This window comes from Balaenoptera physalus (assembly GCF_965194825.1).
Source record: "Balaenoptera physalus genome assembly, chromosome: 13".
Taxonomy (NCBI): domain Eukaryota; kingdom Metazoa; phylum Chordata; class Mammalia; order Artiodactyla; family Balaenopteridae; genus Balaenoptera; species Balaenoptera physalus.
In genome coordinates, this window is record NC_138892.1 from 98459439 (window position 1) to 98481320 (window position 21882).

At 39.2% G+C, this 21882-nt stretch overlaps 1 protein-coding gene across 11 annotated transcripts in view; it reads left to right on the top strand.

Moving 5' to 3' along the window:
• Positions 1–21882, top strand: part of DUSP16 (dual specificity phosphatase 16) — a 133631-nt gene that overhangs the window by 5036 nt on the left and 106713 nt on the right. For 6 of the 11 annotated variants that reach the window (XR_014252418.1, XM_082420213.1, XM_082420210.1 and 3 more), the window contains 2 exons: positions 1983–2106; positions 7149–7211. The gene's annotated coding sequence lies outside the window, so the exon portion shown is untranslated. Of the gene's footprint in view, positions 1–871; positions 1044–1982; positions 2107–7148; positions 7212–8296; positions 8375–21882 lie in introns of those variants that run through there. The other 5 variants (XM_082420211.1, XM_082420214.1, XM_082420207.1 and 2 more) reach the window with 4 other exon arrangements.

Below are 21882 nucleotides of genomic sequence, written 5' to 3' on the forward strand. Positions count from 1 at the left end.
GATACAAAAGTGTCAGTTCTGAAATGGGGAAGTCTGGACTCTGTAGCTGTCTGACTGCCAGGTTTTTACTGTTGTTGTTGACAAGATGTCCTTTGTAGTGTCAGCTAAAAATTTCTTAGTGACTCTTTCATGTTTTTGGACACATTTATGAAGTACTTCTCAAGCATTTTTTAAGAAATGTGTTCTCTCGTTCTCCATTCTTTCTGTAGTTTTAAACTTGAAAAAAAAATTATAGGTGGAACTGAGGTAAAGGATTTTCAAAAAGGATTTATATTAAGTGTATGTGCCTATAGAGCCACATCTTGAAAATTTTTCTATATGCACCTAACCAGTTTTCATCTACAATACATTCTGACACGCTTGGAATAAGCCTGTGGAAAATAAAACAATTTTCATAGGAAGTGGGAGATTCTTTAGCATTTCCTTGATTTCCTTCTAAACTAGATACTCCATTTAGAAAAGAATTAGTTGTAGTGATAAATGCTAGGGGTCTGTGATGTGTGTGATCAAAGCTAATGTGACGTGTACTCTTCAAACATATGTGGGAAGGACAGTAGAAATCAAATTTGTTTTAATGTCTGGGTGACGGGTGGGCTAAACTGCAGTTTACAGAAAAATATAAATATAAATTGTAATGGTATATGGCAAGGTAATTAATATTAAATATCTCCATTCTTCCCCTTAAAATTAATAGGGAAAGTCACGTGTAGAGACATATATGCTGCTTATTGTTTAACTGTATAAATGACCAAAAAATATAACTCATATCTTAGGATAGTGCCAAGTCGAGTTCACTTTTGACAAAGGTTTGCTGAGTAAATTGAATTCTCACAGATAGTTACTTTTGATGCTGGTTGCATTCTCTCTCTAGCTTAGAGCACTGATTTTTGAGCGTGGAGTTGAAGCCTGCAGGGGGTTGCCTTCCAGCCTTGGGCACCCGGCTTGTTTAAGCTTTATGCTCACTCTGGGACCTGGACCCTGACCTCACCTCCAGCCTGCCTGACCCTGGGGCTGACCTGACCTCATCTTTTCTGAAATGGCAGGTGGTGGTTTCTTAACAATTTCTTCCCTTCCTCAGCAGCTGAGCTATGTCCTCTTCTGGTCACTTCTCAGAATACTCAAGTGTCCCCAGTCTGGCCTATTTTGTAGTGGGTTTCTCTTGTTATTTTTTGTTGTTGTTTTCTTGGCGGAGAAGCACATTTCTCAGGAAAAATAGTTCTTGACTTTGTTTTATAAACTGTACATGGTATATAAAGCATGGTATTATTTCTTCTTCCTTCTCAGCTTTAGCTGGTAATCTTGTATTCACTTGTAAATTAACTGGTAAGAATGATATTTTGATGCTGCAAGACAACTAAAAACTAACAAAGACTCTTTTTTTTGGAGACAATCAGGAAATTAGAACATGGAATGTGTATTAGATGATACTTAAGAATTATAACTATGAAGTTTTTATCTATATTAATGGTATTGTGGTTATGTTAAAAAAATCCTCATCTGTTAAAGATACATATGGAAGTATTTCCAGGCAAAATGAAATGATGCCTATTATTTGTTTTTAAAAACTTCAGGATAGGCACACACACACACAAATGGGAAATGAAACAATATTGACAAATTTTTGATAATTGTTGAGGGTACATTGGGGTTTGTTACTATTTTCTGTACTTTTGTGTGTATTTGGAAATATACATAATAGTTATTTAAAATACACACATTACCAATCATAACTGTAGAGGATGAAATTTGATACAGTAAAATTATGTGGTTGGACGTTTGAGCTAATTGACCAATCAAAAAACTCTCCCCTGTGCATTTTCTGTAAGTTCTGTATTTAGTAAAAAAAAAAATTTTTAAATAGGGATAATTTTGTAGAAATATGGTCACAAGATTAAAACTCTTCACTCTGAGATCTTATAATAATAATACACCTGTAATTTATAAGTTGTTTTCACGTATTTTGTCTTTTATTCTCTGAACAGGACATGAATTACCCGTTTCACAGATGAGGAGACTAAGACCTTAGAGAGACTAATTTATCCAAATCCCAAAGCAAGTAAGAAGTGGCAGCGGACCTGGAGCCGAGACCTTCTGACTCATTCTCAGGTGCCCATTCTCTTATGTACACATACTTAAAAGCACTCTTTTCTGTGGTGTTAAAAACCAGAGGTTTTCTTACATTTTAGTGTCAGGACACTTTTGCATTCTTAAAAATTACTGGAACCCCAAAGATCTTTTGTTTATGTGGACTATATCTGTCAATATTTAGCATATTAGAAATGAAAACTGAGAAATGTTTAAAATACTTATTCACTTAAAAGTAACAAACACATTAAAGGTTAACATAAATAACATATTTTAATGAAAAAGGTATTCCAAAACAAAAAATGTAGTGAGAGACGTGAGATGGTTTTACATTTTGCCACTCTCTCTAATGCATTGCTACATAGAAGGTAGCTGGATTTTCATAACTGCTTTTATATTGTCTGTTGTGACATGTTGCTTTGTTTGAAGTACATGAAGAAACCCCCAGCTATACACAGATACAGAGTAGCAAAGAGGTAGGGTATTTTAGTGTCTTTTTCATATAATTGTGAACATTCTTTGATATATCAAAACTCAGCAAGTGGTAGATTCTTAAGGGTTAGTTGCAGTGTTGAATCTGAAACCTTATCAATGAATTTTTTGTTCTCTGTAATGTAAAAATCTATTGGTCCACCTTGCACTTTGGATGGATCTTTGACCTGTGTGTGATTTTATAACATCATACATTGGTCATTTGAAAAATAACAGTTGACTGAGTTCTGCAGATCTTTCAAATGTTGACACATTTGATTACACAGTATTTAGCAAATCACATTCATTAATATGACCATTAATCTCATCCAAAAAGTCTTTAGGAATTGGGAAGCAGTCAAGATTTTGATATGCAGTTCAAGTTTTCCAAAATTCTGATTTTTTCTTGAAAGCTCAAATTTTATCATCAGCAGCAGATATTGTTAGTTTTTTTCCTTGAAGCATCAGGCTCACTTTATTTACTTTAGAGAAAATACCAGGTACCTAAGTCTAAATAATTATATATAACAGTAAGTTGTCTGCCAATCATTCTTATAGCAAAAATGGTATTCTGTGGAGAAAGTGTATAGTTTAGCTCACAACTCAATTGCATAAATGCTTTTCCTCAAGACAGCCTATGTATTAGGTATGTAGAAATGCTTTTTCTACATATTTGGTATGATGAACTGCTCACATTTCATCACACAGATTATTAAAAAGACCACGTTCTCAAGAGTGAGATTTAATAAAATTAATAACTTTTACTGTTTTATCAAAGGCATATGTGAAACTGGCTTTTTAAAAATGATTGCTAGTGAAGAATATAATTATTACTAGTAAAGTTTTGTACCCTTGCCGTGATTCACGCTAAAGTGCCAGCAGTTTTGCCCTCCATTGCTTTTGTACCATCAGAGGAGATATCAACATGGTCGTTTCAGGGTAAATCATGAGATTCAAAAAGTTATTTAATACTTTGAGTAATTCAGCGGCACTTGTATTTGTTGCCAAGCATTCACATAAAAGAAGCCCTTCGATGATTAGTTGGCATGGATACTGGAATAATAAAAACAAAACAGTAAGTCCACCCATGTCTGCAGATTTGTCCTCTTATAAAGCAAGAGTACAGTGCTTAAGGAGAGGTATTAACTTGTAGATATTAACATTTAATTTGATGAGCTACTGCATCGTTGGAAGTGCCACTGCTGTGATTTCTTTTACTGGCCCTTCATCCAGCAGACATTCAGCAATGTCAGCTGTGCAAAGCTTTCTTAGTTTCTCAGCTATCTTGTGTACCGCTCCAACCCGTGCATTCTGATAACTTACCTTTATGATGCTTTTTCATTTCTAATTTGAAAACAATCTTTTGCTTCTGAAGAGCTCATCATGTCAAAATTTAAGACATTCCATTTCTTTTTCTTTAAACCCTCAATGAATTCATTGGATGATAATGAGGTAGTGGAGATTATAGCCGATATAACCAAAGATTGCTCTTGCTAGGAACATAGAAGTACTGAGAACACACTGAAAGTTTCTGAAAACATGCATATTTATACCTTAAACTTGCTACCTTAGAACATTCTAAACACAAGAATATACAAGCATATGTTTCCTTAGCTGTCAGAATGATACATTATCATCACACACTATGTCTTCTCTGGATTCACTGTTGTGAAAAAGGCAGGTAACATCTTTGTATTACTAAAAAGAGTTTTGACATTGTGGATCCCCTGAAAAGGTCTCGGGGACCTCACACCGGGGCATCTCTGGATCACACTTTGAAAATGCTGATGTAAACTGGTGCCCTGTCCTAACATATTTTTAGAGTCTAACATAGACATCTGTATCAGTAAAGTAATGTTTCCATCTTAGCTGATTAATTTGTCAGGAAGAGGGAAATATGTTAGTGTGTGGGAGGAGCCGTGTGGTCCGGAGATCATAGTGGTGGAAGGTGGTGTAACCTCAGAGAGTGGTGGGTAAAGGGTAGACAGAGGGTGGAGTTGGCAAAAGCGCTTTACGACTTAACAAAAAATGAGCATTTGTTCTCTCTGTGTTTTTTTTTTTTTTTAAGCGAAAAAAGCACCGGGTCTACATATATATATATTCATACTCATTTGTATCTATGCTCAAAATCAGGGTACTCAGCCATTTTTTCCTTGAGTGACAGCAGGGGAGAGACGCTGGCACACCTGAGAGGAGAACAGGTGTTCACGGCCGTTGTCCGTTTCTTCCAACCAGGGAGGCTGTGAATGGAGTAGACATTAGTGATCACGGGAGGTGCTGCAGGCAGAACTGGGCTGTGGGCAGAGATGGAGATGAGTGATGGGGGGCAGAGGAAGACTGTGGGGTGAACACAGGGAGAACGGGGCCCAGGGGCATACAGAGGTGGGTGCAACCGGAGTCATGGAGATGAACGTATATTTGAAAGATTTCCATCAAAATACAGTTGAAATAACTATTGAAATAACTGTAGTGGGTAGTCTGACTTCGAATGTCTTACCAGTATTCAAATTCTATTATTATAACCTGTGCAGGAGAAAACAGCAATGCCATGAATTTGGTGTAGTGCTGGTAAGTCTCTAAGCTTCGGTTACAGGCATCAGTATGTGAAAATATTGATTGGGCCAGGTTTGGGGCTGCAAATTCAAGAATGAAATTTTAATATTTAATTTTTTACTAACAGGCAATTATGATTAAAGGAGGCAGGAGAATTTAGTTCAGATAGATATCATTCATCAGTTTGTTACTTATGTGGTACTCATTTCCAGAAAGGATTTAAGATGGCAGAAGGAAGAATCAAAGTCAGTAATCAAGAACAAACATGATTCTGAGTCATGTTTTTTTCCCTTATGTTTTATCTACTGATGACGTTTATTTTAATAGGGTCATATAGTTGAGGTACTGTAACTATAAAGTAATTAAACTGGTCTCTGTTAACTATGCAGGAGACATATAATCTTGTCACTTTTTAGTTGCATATGTATAAGTACAGTATACATTTGTAATGGGAGTGCTTGGGCAGGAGAATCATAGCAGGGCACAGAAAAAATCTTTTTAAATTCAGTACTGCTTTCAGCTGTAGTTGACAGAAAGCCATGAGCAGAAGCTTAAACCATAAGCTGTTTACTATTATGCAGTTCACAGAAGTTCAGAGGTGGTCTAAGGAGGTCCAGCTGCTCAGCAGTGCCCTCAGGGCCCCAGGTTCTCTGCCATCTTTTGCATGTTCCCTTACTGCCACCAGGTCACAAAATGGCTGCCTCAGCTCTAGGCATCACATCCCTTTTCAAGGCAAGAAGGAGGAAGTAGAGCAAGCAGTCCCCATTCCTGTGCTTGCCTGACAGAGAACGAAATCTTTCCCAGAAGCTTCCATCCAGTTTCGCTGAAGTCTCTTTTGCTTGAACTGTTTCACACAAGACCGCCTCTCTTCACAGGAGATACTGGGCAAATGAGTGTATGTACAAGGGGAATGGGTACCAGGTTTGGTGTAACGCACATCGTGTATCATTTCTTAGGCTTATGACACATTGCTTGCTGCCCAGGAAAAACTGGGACTCAGCCATTAGCGGGGCGGAAATGTCTGTTGGCTGGCTGGCTGTGTGTCTGTCACAAATATGCAGAAAGGAAAGCACAGAGTATTCAGTAGCTTGCTACATCAACTTTCCTTTAGTTCGGAGACTATTTTACGTGTGTCCTTCTTTCTTACATGTTCCCTTTTCTTTCTTATTTTAGTGGAAGGTTACACAGACCTGAATCCCAGTTAGTCGTAGAGCAAATATAGAGACAGTTAGGTCTCAACTTCCTCAACTGTGAAATAAGAATATTGTATTAGATAATCTCTGAGGTACCTTCTGGTTCAAAAATTCTTATCTCTTCTTTTGTTCCTGTCTTTTGATCATTTCACATTTCTATCTTTTTAATCAAAAAAAGTAGACAGGGGAATTCCCTGGAGGTCCAGTGGTTAGGACTCCGCACTTCCACTGCTGGGGGCCCAGGATTGATCCCTGGTTGGGGAACTAAGATCCCACAAGCAACACGGTGCGGCCAAAAAAAAAAAAGAAAAAAAAGCGGACAGGATTAGAGAGAGGATATAGAAGTGTTTGGTGTTTTATAGTCATCTTGATAGCTGGGCAGTGTCTCTAAATAAAGATCTTGATGGTATAGAAGGTTGAAGCTTAAAATTAGGTTTTGGCTTTTTGGCAGTTAGGTAAAATGATATTATTTATACCCCAAATTTCTATTGAAAGTGGAAAACTAATAGCATTTTTATTTTAATAGGGGAACATATACATATACGTGTACAGTCTGTAATCAAAATAGCCTCAGTACTGTGTTCTAAGAAAACACCATCTGACCCAGCAGAGGAAGCATTTGAAGCACTGTTGGTTAAAACCTGGTAGAACACCACCTTTTGTTTATGGGGCATTTGTTCTTATTTGTTAATAGTGTTTGCATTGCATATTTGCCTTAGATAAAATTAGAGGACAGCTAAAGGAGAGTGATACCCTTCAGGCGTTGTAACAACTGAACTTGACTTGAATGAGGCAGAACCTTTGATGTTTCAAATGTCTTGAAATGGGATTCTGCTTGTGTTTCAGAGAGAGCGGTGATCTGGCTCCTCCTACAGAATCCGGTCAAGATTATATGAAGTCGGATATACAGTGAGTTGAAAATCATATTCCCAACTCTAACAAATTACCAAGCAATTACACTGCTTATAAAGGAGGCTGTTGAAATGTTAACCTAAAAAGGATTAGTCTTCTATCCAACAAAAATCTTACACAAGGATGCCAATGCAGTTTATTGTGTTTTATCAGTATTGGGAGATCCTGGAGATAAACCTTATTAACTCTGGCATTCAAAGGGGCCAAAAGACATCTGCAGTTTGGAGTGTATTTTTAAGAATAAAATGGGTGTATGTATATGTATTTAACAGCTGTTTTAAATAGCTTAGGGGCAGCGTCTAATTTCATTACTGTGGAATATCCAAATAACAGAAACTTTTCCTTCTACTGAAACCCTTTTAACTATACAATTAAAGCAGTTGTTTTCATTTTTCATTATGTGAGTGACTAAGAGCCTTGTTAATGTAAATATGCAGGAAGCTTGATTTTATAGCTTCTTGGTTTTATAACCAACAATAAAAATCATGTACAGTGGAAAACCCCTTCTTCTCTTGAACACAGTCCTAGCTGAAAGACAAACTCAAGCAATTTTTTCTGGCAAACGAATGACCTGTGTGGCAGGGTCTTAGATGCTGCCAGTGGCTGTCTCATTATAGAATGTAATTAACGTGATGTTAATTTAAGGCGACACAGTATTTGGTGGGGGGGTTGGATTTCCAAGTACCAAGTGTCAGGCAGCATGGTATCCACTTGCCAGGAAAAAGTAGTTTTATACAAGTTCTTAATAAAAGTTATTGTGAAATCAGTGGAGATTTTTATTGTACAAATGACCTTAGTTCATTTATTACAGTGAGCACTTTAACTTCTGAGTCTGGTAGGCTTTTTTTCTGGACCAAAGATCCATTCTTTTTGCCAGTGGTCATCGGCATGTCACTGTCATCAGCATGAACAGGTATTACTGAGTGACGTCTAAGAGTGAGGTATTAGAAGGGACGCAAAGAAGTGTAGCCTGTGACCTTGGTCATCCAGGAGTTTATACTTGTTGCTAGCACCTCTTGATTGATTATCTGCTCTTCATGGTTTAAGCAAATCACTATGAAACACGTTATTCTTTGCCCTAGGGATTCTTCAGCCAGGGGTCCAGCACATCAGTCTCCACTCTCCTAGGCTGAGGGATGAAGTCACAGTCAGAAGTGGAGGTCAGTCCACCTGAAGTCCTCTCCTGGCCGTTTCCCCTTCTCACCTGTGACTGCAGAGCAGCCCTGCTCGGTGCATGTAGGAGCCGAGGGCTTGTTGGCTGCTACCGTAGGCTAGTTTAGGGGAAGGAAGACAGTGTCCTGGAGCAGTTCTCGGCCCTTTAGGTATGAAAGATTGGGAGGGACACAGCAAAAAGAGGGAAGAGATCTATTACCATTTTCTTTCTTTTCTTTTTTTAAAAAATTGTGGTTAAAAACAATGTAAAATTTATCATCGTAACCATATTCAAGCTACAGTTCAGTACTCTTAAGAATGTCCACAGTGTTGTGAAACAGATCTTTAGAACTTCTTACATCTTGCAGATCTGAAACTCTATACCCGTTAAACAACAGATCCCCTTTTCTCCCTCCCCCAGCTCTGGTAACCACCGTTCTATGTTCTGTTTCTATGAATTTGGCTATTTTAGATACCTTGTATAAGTGGAATCGTACGGCGTTTATCTTTTTGTGACTTACTTCACTTAGCATAATGTCCTCAAGTTTCATCCATGTTGTAACACGTAGCAGGATTTCCTTCCTTTTTAAAACTGAATAATATTGTATTATTATTATTGTGTGTTTAATCACATTTTGTTCATCTGTTGATATTGGGGTGGCTATTGTGAATAATGGATGTACCAATATCTCCTGGAGACCCTGCTTTCAATTCTATTGGATAAATACCCAGAAGTGGAATACCTGGGTCATATGGTAATTCTATTTTTAATTTTTTGAGGAACTGCCATACTGTTTTATATAGCAGTTGTACCAATTCACAATCCCACCAACAGTGGACAAAGGTTCTAATTTCTCCACATCCTTGCCAACACTTGTGATTTTCTTTTTTTTTGTTTTTTTTTTTTTAAATAATGGCCATTCTAAAGGTGTGAGGTGATACCTCATTGTGGTTTTGATTTGCATTTCTCTGGTGATTAGTAATGATGGGCATCTTTTCATCTCCTTGTTGGCCATTTGTGTATCATCTCTGGGGAAGTGTCTAAGTCCTTTGCCCATTTTTTGATCGGTTATTTAATTTTTTGTTGTTGACTTGTAAGATGCCATTTTCTCGTTAAAATATGAATTAGCAGAGGAGAACTGCTCCCAGATCAGGTGGGCTATAGTGCAGGATACAGAAATGCAGTGAGAGCGGAGCAGAGGAACTGCAGTAACTGCAGAGGAACTCCCCCATCTTTAGCCACTATCAGTGCAGCTTGTTTAATTGAGGGCTTTTACTCCCAAAGAGGATTTGAGGCCTCATTCATCCTCCTCTTCCTATCCCTCCTCCTCCTTATTACCTATGAAACCAGGGGGGTGGACAAGATGATAACTGAGGTGTCTTCCAGATCTAAAATACCGAGTTTTGAGAGTATTGCCTTTTACCAACTGACCTCTAACATCTAAAGTTTCCTTGGAACCTCAGTAATATGTGACTCCTAGACTAAGAAGTCTTTGTTGATGGCTAGTAAGAAGTGCTCCACCAAAGTCCTATTGGATCTTTGGTTTGCTAACTTTTTATTTTATTTTTTAAATTTTTTAATGTATTTATTTATTTTTGGCTTCACTGGGTCTTCGTTGCTGTGCGCAGGCTTTCTCTAGTTGCGGCGAGCGGGGGCTACTCTTCGTTGCGGTGCACGGGCTTCTCGTTGTGGTGGCCTCTCTTGTTGCGGAGCATGGGCTCTAGGCGCGTGGGCTTCAGTAGTTGTGGCACACGGGCTCAGTATTTGTGGCTCACAGCTCTAGAGCGCAGGCTCGGTAGTTGTGGCGCACGGGATTCGCTGCTCTGCGGCACGTGGGATCTTCCCGGACCAGGGATGGAACCCTTGTCCCCTGCATTGGCAGGCGGATTCTTAACCACCGCGCCGCCAGGGAAGACCCTGGTTTGCTAACTTTTAACTCCTTTGGCTCTTTATAGTGTGGTGTCACCTCCAGGTCCTGGGCCTACGGGTCAGTTCTTTAACTGCCGCCTCACACAAGTCCTCTACGTGGTAGAGTGCTCGGGCTTGGACTTCGCCCTGGAGAAACACAGCAGTTGTTATTTTTTAAACCTATTCACGGTCATGAGGAAATAGAAGCCAAAGTTCATTGGACAGTGTATTTGTTGTTTTGAACACGTAGAGCAAACAGAACTAAATTCAGTGAATTCTCATTTCTGTAAAACTAGCTATATTTTTGTGTTAAATGCTGGGTTTAAAGAAATCTTACCCAACTGATTTGTTTATTCCCTGTCCATGGCTTTCATAGTGATATTTGGGTAATAATTTTTAAAAAGTGATGTGATTGTGGTGGTTGATGTTGAAGGTTACCGTGGACTCTGATAGGATATGCTTAGAATTACTTTTAGATTTCAGACACTTGGTAGTTTTAATTTTTTGCGTCTCACGGATACCGTCTGACAGATAACCAGTCTTTAGGGAGCTCATCTTAGTTATGTGGAGTTACGTTATCGCCATATGGCGCTGTGACTTAAAAGGCTCTAATGCTAACGGTATTCTATGAGGTAATAAGGTAAACAAGCAGAATCCAGTAAACCCCATAGGAATAGGTGAGGAATACGCATGATGACTCAGAAAGAGTGAGTTTCTGGTCGTGCTTGCAATAGAACCCAGGATATCTAGTCCAGCAGTGTCTTCGTCCTTGGCCATCTGAGGCATCTCCATTGCCTTCTGGCCTGTTGTCAGGTCTTGATGGAATATTGCCAGTCCCTTCTTTTGCCAAAATGCTAAATATAGCCAGTGTGTGAGCAGGGGAGGGGTAATGCAGGGGCTGAGGCAACTTCAGAGAGCTACGTTGTGAAAAGCTGCCAAAATGTTCAGAGCCACCTGATGTCATCCTTCCTCTAGATTATACAGTCCACTCAAGGATTGAAAATGCATTTGGTAACATGATGATTTCATAGCAAAAGATTATCTAGGCCCTGTGGGCCTCCTCATCACCATCCCTCTGATCATAGGTTAGTCATTTAATTATGAAAAAACATAACCACCAGAACACAGGTAAAGTGAAAAGGCAAAACTAACTTATGGTTGGTAATTAGTAGCCCAGAATTCATCAGTGTCAAAAGGGTGTAATGTTTCCCCTCCAAATGGTAGCATTTCATAAATTTTATAATATGTAAAACTATCACGTTTCCATTATTCATCCATTTATTTATGTTGCATGGGAAATGTAACTTACTTCTATACATTTTGGTTTCTGGTTTCTAAAAGTATGTGGTGTTACTATTATTACAACATCAATATCATTTGTAATGGGAGTTCTTTTTCCTTTTGGGTGATTCAGAATCCAAATATTAAACATCAGAGTGGTATATAAGGCTCTCAGACTGTGATTTGGTCATCATGCCTCTGATCTACTTTGTATTTGGGGGGAAAGATTTGCTAGGAAATGTGACTTAAGGGATCATACAGTTTTGGCTAGGAGTAGGATTTTAGAATATCATTAGACTTCATTTATCCATGTACCTTCTAACCTATTATTAGAGTAACAAGATTTGATCATTAAGTAAGCTTTTCTAATTAAATTGGGAATGTACATATAAAAATATTTTGATAGTATTAAAAAATCAGTTAATATAATTCACCACATTAACTGTAAAAGGTAGAAAAATCATATGACTATCTCAGTAATTCAGGCAAACTATTTGTTAAAATCTGGTATCTGTTCATGATAAAAAGCTCTTAGCAAACAAAAATAGGAACTTCCTAAATGTGAACCAAGTTCTGGTGAGGATGCAGAGCAAATGGAACTTTCATATGTTGCTGGTGGGAGTGCAAAATGGTACGGCTATTGCTGAAAACAGTTCAACAGTTTCTTATAAAGATAAATGTACACTTAACCGTATGACTCGTCAGTCCTGCTCCTGGGTATTTACTTAAGAAAAATGAGAAATTATGTTCACACAAAAACCTGTCCTCAAATATTTATGCAGTTCTATGAATAATCACCCAAAACTAGAAAGAACCCAAATATCCTACAACCAGTGAATGAATATACAAATGGTGGCAAATTCCTACAAACTGTTGATAAATGCAACAACAGGTATGAATCTTAAAGGCAGTATGTTGAGTAAAAGAAGCCACTGTCAAAAAATGATGCACTATATGATTCAATTTAAGTCATATTCTAGAAAGGCAGGTATGGAGAACAGGTCAGTGGTTGCCAGGGTTCAGGATGGGGAGAAGGTGCTGATTACAAAGGAGTGGCATGAAGAAATTTTCTGGAGTGATGGAAGTGTTCTGTCTTGGTTGTGGTGATGGTTACATTATACATCTGGTCAAAACTCATAGAACTATATACCAAAAAACATGAATTTTACTTTTTATAAATTAAAAGTAATATTTTTAAAAAAGTAAGTTTAGATACCAGGTCAGTATGTGAAATCTGTATTTCTGTATAGCAGTAGTAACCAGAAAATGAAGTTTTAAGAAAGATGATATGTATAATAGCATCAAAAAATATCAAATACCTAGGACTAAATCTAATGAAAGATGTCTAAAATCGTTATACAAGCTGATTCTAAAATTTATATGGAAACACAAATGGCCAATTAGTCAAGGTAATAATACTGAAGAAAAACAAATTGCAGAATTTACACTATTGTATGTGCAGTGTAGAATAAACAAATAGATCAATGGAATAGAACAGAAACCAGAAACAGACCCACAATTAATATATAAAAGTATGTGTGTATTTATAAGTAATACATATATTTTATATACGCACACACACACACACACACACACACACACACACATACACATACACTTAATTCATGATTAAGATGGCATCATACAGCAATGTGGAAAGAAAAATCTGTTCAATAAATAATCCTGGATCAATTGCTTATCCATATTGAAAAAAACTAATTTTGCCCCCTACCTCGCATCATGCACACAGAAGAATTCCAGGTCAACTGTAGATCTAAATACAGGAGGTTAGAAAAAGCTCCTAGAGGTGCTCGACACAGTGGTCATCAAGTAATGCTCAATAAAACTAGAGTGAATTATCCCTGCACGCTGACCAGAATAGCTAAGATTTAAAAACAAATACAGCCACAAAAAACTTGACAATATCAAGTGTCAGCAAGGACGCAGAGCACCCAGAACTCTCAAACGCTGATGGTGAAAGTGTAAATTAGCACAATTGCTTTGGAAAATTGGTAGTATTATATTAAAGTTCTACACACTCATTGTGCCTCTGACCCAGCAAATCCAGTCCTAGTTGTATACCCAACAGAAACATGTGTGCTTATGTTCACCAGAAGACGTGTCCAAGAATGTTCATAGCATAATTCGTAATAACTCCAAACTGGAAACAACCCAAAAGGTCCATCAATAGAAGAATGGAGAAATATCATACATTGTTGTATATTCAGTGAAATACCATAGAACAGCAAACAGGAAAAACTACTGCTATTGACAACAACATGGGCTCGAACATAATGTTGAGTAAAAGAGTTCAGACACAAAAGAGTTCAAAAACAAGAAAACTAGGACTTCCCTGGTGGCGCAGTGGTTAGGAATCCGCCTGCCAATGCAGGGGACACGAGTTCGAGCCCTGGTCTGGGAAGGTCCCACGTGCCGCAGAGCAACTAAGCCCGTGCGCCACAACTACTGAGCCTGCGCTCTAGAGCCTGTGAGCCACAACTACTGAGCCCGCGTGCCACAACTACTGAAGCTTGCGCGCCTAGAGCCCGTGCTGTGCAACAAGAGAAGCCACCGCAATGAGAGGCCCGCGCACCGCAATGAAGAGTGGCTCCCGCTCGCCGCAACTGGAGAGAGCCCGTGCTCAGCCACGAAGACCCAACGCAGCCAAAAAATAAATAAATAAATAAATAAATTTTTAAAAAATACAAGCAAAACTAATATATGGGTAAGGAGTCAGGATAGTGGTTACCTTTAAGGAGGGAGATTAGTTGATGGGATGGTATATGAGGCCAACTTCCAGAATCTTCTAGTACTTGATCAGGATGGTAGTTATATGAGTATGTTAACTTTGTAAAAGTTCTTTGTACATTCATGATTTGTATGCTTTTTGGAATATATGTTATATTTGAACTAAAAAAGTTTGTTAAAAGAAATATTTTGAGTTAACCATAGGAGTGAACGGCATCCAAGATTGTATTTTTTTTCATTAGTAAAGTTCATATTATCAGTGTTGTAAGAGAGAAAATTATTTGTATCTACAGATACAAATAACTAGCTCCATAAATAAATATAGAGAACAGGTTTAAATTCTTTCCTGACTAAATCAAGACATTCCTAGGCTTCTTGAGTTTTTTTTTTATTGCTTTTGTGGCTAGGGATAAACCCATTCTTCCTGTATCCCTGTTTTGGTTTTTTTTTTTCCTTCATGAAAGAATATATTGTTGGAAACCATTCTATATCAGTACACATAGATAGATATCTTTCTTTTTAGAGCTATATAGAATATAATATATTTAGACCATTTATCATTCATTGACATTGAGACTGTTTCTGACTTTTTATAATTACAAAATGTTTCAGTGAACAATATTTCACATAAAATGTATTTGAGCAAGTATATTTATATAGGATAATTTATTGAGAGTAGAAGTTTTGGATCTTATAGTATGTGTAAATTATTTTAAACTTTTTGTTTGGAAATAATTTTACACTTAGAGAAAAAAGATCAGCATCTACTATTAATAGTTTGCTCTCTTTGCTTTATCACTTGCCCTCTCTCTTCACATATATACATGATTTATTTTCCCATTTGAGAATAACTTGCACACATCATAGCCCTCTGTCCCCAGGCACGTCAGTGGGTCTCCAAAGAACAAGTTCATTCTCCTACCCCCAGCAGAGCTGTCAAACCCAGTAAACCTAGCCTGGATTTAATACCTCTGTTCAGTCCACCATTTGTATTCCTGTCTTGTTAATCAATCCAACAACAGTCTTCATAGCATTGTTTCCCTCTAGTACAGGATCCAGTTGAGGATCAGATACTGCATTTACTTGTCATGTATCTTTTTTAGTTTCCTTTTCTTTGCTATAGTTCCTTGGCCTTTCTTTGTCTTTTTTAAAAAAAATTACTGAGATATAATTCACATACCATAAAATTTATATTTTTAAAGAAATCGAGATAAAACTCACAACTATAAAATTTATCCTTTTAAAGTATACAAATCAGTGGTTTTAGTATATCTACAGAACTGTGCAGCCATCACCGCTATTGAACCATCACCCCAAACAATCCTTTTACACACTAGCAGTCACTCCCCATCTCCCTCCTCCCCCCTTTTGTGTCTGGTTTCTTTCACTTAGCTTAATGTTTTCAGAGTTTACCCATGTTGTCGCTGGTATCAAATCCATTCCCTTTAATGGCTGAGTAATATTCTGTTGTCTGGATATAGACCACATTTTGCGTATCCATTCATCAGTTGAGGCACTTTGGGGCCATTATAAATAATGCTGCTATGAACATTCTTGTACAGGTTTTTGTGTACATGTTTTTAGTACTCTGGTATCTAAATTCTGATCTAGGCTTCATATCTCACTATAGTGCTCTGCAGAACTTTCTTGGCCATTGTTTCTTCTAGGGTTTGTAATGGATCACGAGTAGTTTCCGAGTAGTTTCCACGTGCAAAACCCACAGATGTGGAGGGCTGACTGTATTCACTGTACTACGTCATTTTATTTAAGGGACTTGAGCATCCTAGGATTTTGGTGTCTGTGAGGGCTCCTGTAACCTATCCCTGTGGTTACTGAGGGATGACTGTACTCAGAAACAATTGTTAGGGAGACGTGGACCAGGCAGTTTTGTCGTTCTCAAGTGGTGTGTAGACTAAAAAGCCTGAGGACCGTGGGTCTAGACAGCTAACTTCTGTCTACAACTATTTAGATTGCCTGGCTCCTGAGAACTTACGCCTTTTGCCTGCCTTACTGGGCCTTCCAATAAAATGGACTAAGTTTAATGAGTTCCTCTTTTGTATTCTTCCTGCTTACACTTTGCAAGAGACGCTGCTGGGCAGAAGTTAAGTCAGTGTAATCTTGTCAGATAACTGTCAGAGTTGTAAAGCGGGTACCTCCCTTTCATTCTTCTCTTTTTTGTGTTTGTATTTGTGTTGGGGGAGGGTACTGTGCGTACCTGGGGTCTGAAGGAAGATGAACCTCCTTCCCCCTCCCCTCCCTTCCCCTCTGCTAGGTCAGTGCCACAGTGACAACCAGCAACTTGTCTGCCTCCTGAAGGTGAGTCTGTGTTAAGGGTTGCCTGGCAGGAAACAGCCAGCCTTCAAGGACCAGCTGAAAAGAGGTTGCCTCCAGAATCTGTAGAAGGTTTTGCTGCCTGGTGATGTCCCCGCTTCCTCCAGACTTCCCTTGGCCTTGAATACAGGTTGTGTGGCATCCTCGGAGCTGGGGTAGGAGAACATCCAGAGGGACATATGTGCTGGTGAGATTCATCGCCGCCCCCTCGCTGACCTCCAGATGCCACCCCTGGAAGTCCTCCCTTCTCTTACTCTTGGAGCCCTCCCATCCTGCTGAGCCTGGCAGATGACCTGGGTACAAATTTTATTTCTATGGTATTGTCTTAAACTGTGTCCCCCTGAGGTACCTGAGCAAAGAGGCTTGCACAGACTGGATGTTCAAAAAAGCATTGTTCAGTGAATGAGCCACGGGGAGACCCACTGTTCGGAGGAGACAGCCTGTGAGCACTTCCTAGTCTAGTTTCTTCTACTGTATGTTAATAAGGTGTATTGTGAATAAAAACTCCTGACTTTGGTTGAATGCCGCCTTTTTTTTTTTTTTTTTAAGAAATTGCTGGCACAACCTTGAGAAGGGTGGGGATATCCTTTATTTAATATAATATGGATTGTTTGGCTGGAGGCCCAAATCTTGGTTTCCGTCATCAGCTTATTAAATGAAGTTTTACAGGATTGGACTAGAGAGAGGAATTACAAAAGATTGTCTGCCCTTGTAGTGGTGATTCGCCCTTAGTAATGGGAAATTCCTGGGCGGAGATATTTAACTTGCATTTGTTTGTACACAGGTGAAAACTGAGCTCTACCTTGTCTCCTCCCAGCCTTTAAAAGCCTTTTTTTGGATACGTCTACATCTAAAACACAGTGAAAACAGATTGGAAACTGGGTTGCTTCAACCATAAGCTGTTTGATTAAGCCACTGTGGGGTTCTGTGCCCCAGCATATCCTTGTGGCCTTCTGTTGGGTGTCATAAGTGAATTGTGTTCCTTTATTATTACTGGAATTAGAGAAACTGCGACACTGAGAACTTGATCCATTACCTGATAATATATCCAGAACCCCAGGCTCCCAGCAGATGTTATAAAACACGTACCTCAAGAAATAGGGCAGACGAGTTACAGCACTGTGTGCATGACCAGATTTCTCCTTTGCTCCCTTTTAAACTCTGCCTTGCAAGTGGCCTGTCTTTTGTGACCTTTGGGAAGAGGTAAAGAATCCACCTTTACCTGTTGGTGTAAAAAATACTGATGCCTGGGGCCCACTCCCCAGGGATTCTGATTTGTTGGTCTGAGGTACTTCAGGATATTTAAGAGCTCCCCGGGTGACTTCATATGCAGCCAAGGTTCAGAAATACTGTATTAGCCAAAATACTTCCCCATTCATCCTGTGTTATTAGCTTTTTAGTCAATGTTCCAATTTACAAAGTACCGCCCTTCCACATACTTAACTGTGTTCTCACAGTGACTCAGTGAAGCAGACCAGCTTCTGCTCCCAGGGTTGCTCAGTCTTCGTGAGTGTTCTGTGAAGGCTTGTCGCCTCGTCGCTTGGTTCTGTGCTTTGTACGTGGCTATTTGTAACTGTGTGGCGGGCTGGCCTTTTGATGAGGCCCCTTCTCTTCACAGCCACACGCATCAGGCGTTTAAAAGGGTGTGTTATTTTTCATCTTTTGAAATCTATTGCTTTCTGCGCCTTTCAGGAGCCTATTAAAATTTGCAAAATGTTTGATTAAGCTCTGTAGGGTTACGGAAAGCACTGTTCATAGAAACTGTAGTTTCTGTTCCACCACTGACGAATTGTGTGACTTTGGGCAGATACTTCGCATTTTGTAAATGGATGTTATTAACCTACCAGAAGGCATGCACTAGACTAAACGGACATCCTGCTTCAGCTGTGAGAGTCGGATGGTCTCTGGCTGACTGCTCATTCCTCCATTACTGGCAATTCCTGTTGCCAATATGTTCAGTTCAAACAGCTTTCACACCTTTCTGTCCTCCAGGTGAGATAGACTGAACATCAGTAGGTCTTGATAACTCATTGAATGTGAACATTGAGAGACCCCAACGTGTCTTTTTTTAAAAAAAATCTATTTATTTATTTATTTATGGCTGCATTGGGTCTTCGTTGCTGCATGCGGGCTTTCTCTAGTTGCAGCGAGCGGGGGCTACTCTTTGTTGCGGTGCGCAGGCTTCTCATTGCGGTGGCTTCTCTTTATTGCAGAGCACGAGCTCTAGGTGCGCGGGCTTCAGTAGTTGTGGCAGTTGGGCTTCAGTAGTTGTGGCTCGTGGGCTTAGTTGCTCCGCAGCATGTGGGATCTTCCCGGACCAGGGCTCAAACCCGTGTCCCCTGCATTGGCAGGCGGATTCTGAACCGCTGTACCACCAGGGAAGTCCCCCAAATGTGTCTTGAGGACATTGTTTTTCAAACTTAAAGATGTACTTAAAAACAATCCTAAGAACCTTCTGGAGCATTTGTCAAAAATACAGATTCACAGTCTCCACTCCAAACCCTAAGAATCGATCTTCAGGGGTGGGGCCTGGGTGATTATTTTTATCATATTTTTTAAATCAAGTTCCTAAGTAATTCTTGTGATTAAACAAAAGTGGGAAGTTGCTCTCTAGGGAATTGAATATAGTAGGCACTCAGTAGATGAACACATGTCTATTCTACTAACCCATTTCATTTTTCTTCCTGTAGTTTTACAGATTAAAGTCCACAATCCTAGAATTCAGAAAAACAAACACTATTTGCAGGAGAGAAAACTAAACATTGGCTGCACTGTACTTAGTGCTCTTTGATGCTTACATGTGTTGATAGCAAATGTGATAGGTTTCTTTTAAACCTATTTGGGAATCTAGGCAGAGGGATAAAACAGTAGAGCTGTATGAACATTATTCTTAGGCTCTATGCCATGGACTACATTTTAGATGAGATGGTGAAATTGGATATTTTGGTTTTTAAGTCAGTGAGTTACTTAATAGACAATCCTGTGGTCTGCTTTATACTAAATTCACTTGTGGCAGGCATACTGTATTTGTAATCATTTTGCTTTTAATTTTAATTTTGAATATACGGTCTTTGATACTGAAGGTTACATTTGGAAAAGGAACATTGCCCTGTACTAACCATATATACTTTATTGCTTTGGAATACATTCGAATGCCATGTGCCTTGGGGCATGGTTGTCACAGGGATATGTAATTACAGTTTAAAAATCTCTTTAATTGTTTCAGACTACTAAGTCACTGTTGGATAAATCCCATGATTCTGTATTAAAACTTATTTTGGTTAATGATTCCTACAAAATAATTTTTACTTAGCTAATGCAGAGAATAGGCCCCAGTACCTCGACTTCCAAATCTTCTTCTCTGAACAGCATGAGAATGACATGAGTTATGACTGATGAAAACTATATACTTTAATTTTCTGTTGCAAAAGTTTTATATACATATACACTCATATATAATGGAAAATTGGGAAATTACCGAAAAATATTCAATATATAGGAGCAAGTCACCCATAATGCCAACATCAGACTTCACCTCTGCTTATATTCTGCTTTACATAATTTTGACCTTCTACTATGTCTGATTCTTTTGGTTTCTCACTAGGCCCTGATTAGTAAAACTTGAACTTGTACGTTTTGCTCATTCTGCTTGATATTGGTTCATCTGAAGCAAGGACAGAATGGGTATTGAGATATTTTCAGATGATGTTCTCATGGTGGAATAATTTAATAATGAAGTCTAAACAGCCCTTTTCATGGGCACTTTCAGTCAGGAAGTACGCTATTTAATAAAGGTGTTTTGTGCCCGGCATGCTGCCTTGGATTTTGACCATCCCAGCTTCTTGGATCTTTCTTTTCCTGTCAGATTTTACAGTCACCCTCCTAGGCAGAGCCCATCCTCAGATAACTAGAACTGTAAAGGTAAGAACTGGTTAGTCTCCTTTCTCCTGTTTTCTCCTTTCAATCCATACAAGGCTCCCAGAGAGACAGACATTCCTCTATGATGTTCTCCTGTTCCGTTCCTGAAGCTCGCGGTGGCTTAGATGGCTGTAGACGTCCAGGTGCATCAGCAGTGGCCCTTCCTACTTCACCAGGTTATTTGTTACTCGCTGATGCAGTCTGTGCTCTGGCCGGGAAAAGCTGCACACAGCCCGTCCCTCTACCTTTGCTCCTGCATTTCCTTCACCTGCAATTTTCTTCCCTCTTCTCTCTGGCAGTTCATGTCCCTGTTTTCCTTCAAAACCCTAGGAAGCCTTCCTCTTTGACCTGCTGTACATCTGCCAGCACATTATCATTTTGTGTTTGTCCAAATGTCATTTTTTAAAACTATTTACTCAACCAATTAACATCAGGGACCTACCATCTCTTCTGTTTTTCCCACAGTGCCCTGCACTGGTTTAGACATCTAAGTTAATTTAACTTAAACCAATACAGACTTTGGTATTATTCAGAGAGGGAAAGTGAGGCTTTGGTAGGAAGGTGTTCCCTGCTGCACGCGGCATGCCGGAACCCGACCGGTGTCACGCCGGAATTGATGGAGGGAGTTAAGATGACAGAACAGCCTATTAAAAAAGAAAAAAAATAGCAAATAGAAACACCATCCTCTCAAACTTTCATCATAGAGCAAGTGTTTTGTGAGAAATTTCTTTCTTTATTTATTTTTTGGCACTCATGGTTATTTATTTTATTCTGTGGGTTATAATCCATTACTATTTATTTTGCTCTTCAAATTGTGCGGGAAATCCTTTTTTAAAAATTAGCCAATAGTACCACTGGGAGCTGAGATCAGAGGCTGGCCATTGTTTAGGTCTCCTCTCTGCCTTTTCTGCCTTCTCTTGGAAGGTCCTCCGGATGGGGTCTGCGCTCACCCAAGGCTGGGGGTGGAGGAAACAGGCAGGGTGGGCGGGGAGGCTGCTGACACAGGTGCCGGCAGACTCCGGATGAAGACAGCTCTGTCCACACGTGCAGCGCTTGCTTCCTGCTTCAGACCCGAGCTCTCCATTACAAAATAATTCAGATCTTGTTGGTTTCTAAATGAGCTAGTGGGAAGACACTGAGCGTTTGTATTGTCTTCCTCTGAGGTTTAGATAGGGATTTAACTTTTAGTGACTAGATCATCAGGGCATTTGAGGGCTAGTGAAAACGTCAGATCCCGAAGTAATCATCTCTACTCAGTATGACCACGTATGAAATACCTCACTGGAAAATTTTACCTCTCTCCTCCGAAATAAAACTTTTTATTCTAAG